General features: G+C 36.1%; 1 long non-coding RNA gene across 1 annotated transcript; it reads left to right on the top strand.

Moving 5' to 3' along the window:
- Positions 1 to 535: 535 nt before the first annotated feature.
- On the top strand, positions 536 to 2100 carry LOC144315162 (uncharacterized). The gene is made up of 3 exons (XR_013380927.1): positions 536 to 649; positions 1072 to 1189; positions 1934 to 2100. It is a non-coding gene; the product is annotated as an uncharacterized LOC144315162 (long non-coding RNA).
- The last annotated feature ends 2426 nt before the right edge of the window (positions 2101 to 4526 follow it).

The raw sequence follows: 4526 nt of genomic DNA, 5'->3' as shown, positions 1-4526 counted from the left end.
AAATTAAACATACGTAATGTAGATTTTTTTTTTAAATATCATATGGCACATGATCTGAAAAGAGGCTGTCTTCCCTCTGTTTGGGAAGATGTGTTCTGTAGGTGTCACAAGTATCAGAGCTGTAGGATTCTGAGTTGAACTGGACAGTTGTTCCTAGTAAGAATGGAGCGGGCCATGATTATTTGTAAGGGTGTGGTGCTAGAACTGGGGTCAACAGGGGAAATCTAGTAGTCAAATATCCATTTTCTGGAACCAGATTAAGATTTGGGCTTATTTCTAGATAGTGTCTATATTAAAACAAAAAGAAAAACAAGCATACTTGTGGATGAAATTGTATCATGAATCTATAGGCAGTGAACCAATTCAGTCAGGAAGTTTGGTGGTTTTAGTTGACCATCCATTTGTTAATAAAGCTTTGACTAGAAAATAGGAATGCTCTGGAGAAGTTAATACGTGTTGGGAGGAGCTGACAATATCTGACCATCGACAATAAAGAGTATGGTCAATAACTGTGAAAGTACCCAGGCTCACACTAGTCAATGAATATGGTCTTCCTAGTATTCTCCCTTTTGTGTAGTTTCTAGGTGTTGGTGACTCCAGCTGAAAACCAAGAACTAAATATCGTTTGCAGTCTACAGCCAAAAACAAGGTCAGTATTGGTGGTATAATCTTTTCTCAGCAGAGCAAACTGTGTTCACATAGCACCAACTATGCTGATAATCTGACGAAGGGGAGGGCCTGAAGGGCATATAACATAAAAATGAAATATTTTTAATCACTCCCTGAATATAAAAGCATATTGCTCTCTGTATTTGAATAAAAATAAGACATTAGCCTAAGTATTTTAAAACTGCAAGGATACCAAATCTTAGTGTAAAATAGACAATCCAATAAGATATTTTCTGTTAATTCTTTGACTTCTCATATTTCCTTCTACACCTCTACTTATCCCTGAGACTCATCATATACCCCAATTTGGGAAAAAAAAAGCCATGCCTTATTCAGTTTGACTTTATTTTGGTGTAAGTAGTGAGATGTCAACCTAACTTTGTATTTCTTTTATATGGTCAGTTTCTTTTCCCAGAGCCTGAATTTCAGTAAGTTGCCATCGGTTGCCAATGATAAAACTGTCAGAATGTGGACAAATGCACACTCTATCATAAGAGAATATTTCAGTCCCATATTCCTGGTAAGTTGGTTAGACAGTGTGTGTATGTTAGTATTTCCTTCACTTTTTTTTTTTTTTCATGCTTAGGTTCTAACTTATGACCCCCATCCTAGCCCATGTGAACTTCCAAAGATAGACAACCCTCTTGTAAAGGAGAGGCAGTTTCCATTATGTCTCAAAACTATCATGACATAGGAAGGAAGAGCAAGGAGAGATAAGGCAAATCAGAAAGGGTCTTCAAGGAGAAAGTGAGTCACAGAAAAAAATGTTATTTCTTGTTTTGGCAAGAATCTCATCAACTAGATTGGCCTAGTTTTGTGACCTTGACCACTATCAGAGTTCTTTCCCTCAGGAAGTATAGCTGATATAAGTGACCATGGCAGTTCGTAGAGGGATGAATGTGTGATTTACAAGTTTTCAACCAGGAAAACAGTTGAAAAATTTTCAAGTATACATCACAATCTTTATCATAATTTAATAACTGATTTAAAACAATTTATATAAGGAACTCAGAGCCTACTTCCTCAGCACAATTCTCCTTCCCTCCTAAGTACAGGCTGCTGGGGTGTCACTTCCAAATTCTTATGCATGAGTAGTCTTACCATATTCAGTAATATATTCCTCTTATGAGAAAGTAATCAAGTACAATATAACTGATGACTTTCCTCATTCGGTAATCAGTAATTTGTGATCAATTTTACCTGATGGTGACAGCCTGGTGTATAAGTTAGTGCTAATGTATATTACTGCATTTCATTTTTGTAGAGCCTGTCAGCTGAGTAAAGGAGGGGGACTGGGATGGAGAACTCCTCCCCCTCCATCTATAAGTGGCACACCACTGGCCTCCTGGTGTTATTAAAGGAAAATTGGAAAAGTTTCCAGAAGATTAAGCAGAAAGCTTACAACTTGCACAAGACTCTCAATTTTCCAGTGGCTCTGACAGAAGGATAAATCTTCAGCTGTTTTAACTAAAATGTAAGCAAACCCAATGTCTAACTACAGTAAACAAAATTTATTATGATTCGGACGTGGCAGTGGTGTTTACATCTAGGTTGACAAAATTGCCAATGTGTGAGACCCTTAGTTAAGAAAAATGTAGCAGGCTATTTCTTATCCATCAGGCAAAGGAAAGGGGAATTTTTTGAGAGCTGTGGACATACAAAGTGACTTTGAACTGTACACTCTGATTATATGTGCATATGAAACCTGGTCCAGCTTTAAACCTAAGTGAAGTAAATACCTGACTTTATGGTGTGAGTTGCACTCATCTCTGCTCTCATAAGATATAACTAATGTATTGTATCCCTTATTGGTCCTGAAAATCATTATCAAGGTGGGGTTTAATGAAGCCACTATTAACCCATAACACTTGGCCTGAGAATAGTTATGTATATCCTTCCATCACCAGATGAAAGACCTTGAGGGGATGAATCAAAGGATATGTTAAGGAGGGAGGTTAAAAACAACAACAGCACCCTCCTTCCCACCCCACACCCAAAATGCCAGGTTGTCTGGACCATGCTACCATGCAGTATGAGGCCTTAAAATCCTAGGGAATTCAGCATGGAGAGGGACTGCACTTAATAGTAAAGGCCTTCTATTTACTTCACATTTTGACTGATCTTTCCATGACTATTTGCTTAAATTTAAAAACATGCTGGGTGTACCAAACTAGCAAGCATTCAAGCCTGAGATTTGATAATACTCACTGCATGTTGCTCTTGCACCATGGGTGGCTTAGGCCTTCCAACCACGTCACCGTTTGTGTGGTAGGGCTGTGCCCAGGTGAGTAAAGGCTTGATTGGAGGGTCTGATAGGTGTTCTGTATAGCTCAGATATGAAGATTTTGTGGACAATATAAAGTCTAAATTCACTCCTGTAAATTCTCTGCTAATGATACATGAAATCTTTTCATCAGTTAAGTTTAAATTTATTACTAGAAGAAAAAATTAAAATTTCACTTGAGAACTGTACAATGGTAATTTCAAGTAATACTGAAGTCTCTTTTTCTAATATCCAAAACTTTGCTAAGAAACATTGGAGGGCAGATCCTTAGGAGTTTGGAAAGAAAGAAAATAAAGAAAAGTAGGTGGAAGAGAGAAAACGGAGAATACATAATTCATTTTTCTCACCAGACCATGGACTAACACTATTGGCAAGTGGTGTATAACTTTTTCAGATTTATCTTTCTTTGGATTGGAATCCAGATACCCATCAGCAAAATGTTTGGTTCCAGATGGAACTCTACCCAGGCCTGGCTCCAAGCTCTCAGTCTCAAAATGCATTTCCTATCTTGAGTTGGAAAGAGATAATGTTTATAGACAACCAAAAGAAATCCTACCATATACATTGAAGGGTATAATGTTACACCAAAGAGAATATAAGAACGTTCTCAACTTGTGCAACCCAAACATACATTCCCAAGCATGTTTCATAGTTCTAAGAATTCAGTCACCGATTAGGTCTGGTGTTTTCTATTCACCTGAGAGCTTCCTGTTAGTTACTTCAATGTTTACATTAACATTATTTAACTTATGTACATCCTGTATTACCAAAACCATATATACACCAGTGTTGGGAACATACACATACTTGCCCTAAAGTCTAATAACTGCTCAGTCAGGAGCATAATTTCACTAGAATTTATTTAGCTGTTATAAGTCTCAGTGAAATCTCCTATTTCTAATTTGGAATAAATTTCTTTCATCCTATTCTAAACGTTTTCTTTAAAAGTATCTTATTCCACATGTGTTTGTATAATCTCTCCCATTTTCACCAAGTCATAAACTCTAACAAGTGAATTATCTACATAACCATTGTGTGCTGTGTATGATTTGTTGGGGTCTTTTTATTAACTCATACATGATGTTATTCTTTCTTTCTTTCTTTCTTTCTTTCTTTCTTTCTTCCTTTCTTTCTTTCTTCTTTCTTTCTTTCTTTCTTTCCATATTGATCTATCTTGGTTGCTCTTTCTGCCTAGGCTTGCAATTCACATCATTTTTCATTTACTTATTTTCATAGACCGATTGTTCTGATTGCTACAATTACTTCTCAATATTTTATGTAGTAGTTATTCCAGAGTTGCAATTTCATTTTATTATGGAAATAAAAGTTGCCCATTCAAATACCTTTAAAAAATTAATGATTTTAGTTTATTCCCTTTGACTCCTATCTTTTTCTCCCTCTCAATATCAAAGATTATTGTTCTACCCTCACATTCACCATTTATGGAGCTTACTTACTGACATTTTAGTTAACTTAAATTCTGTGAAATCTTAGATTTCATATTCTAAAATGAAGCAGTTTTACTGTGTTGACCTGTTTGCACTTATCCACATTGTTCAATTCTTTTAACTGT

The sequence above is a fragment of the Canis aureus genome, chromosome 6, assembly GCF_053574225.1.
Source record: "Canis aureus isolate CA01 chromosome 6, VMU_Caureus_v.1.0, whole genome shotgun sequence".
Lineage (NCBI taxonomy): Eukaryota > Metazoa > Chordata > Mammalia > Carnivora > Canidae > Canis > Canis aureus.
This window is presented reverse-complemented; position numbering and strand designations above follow the sequence as displayed.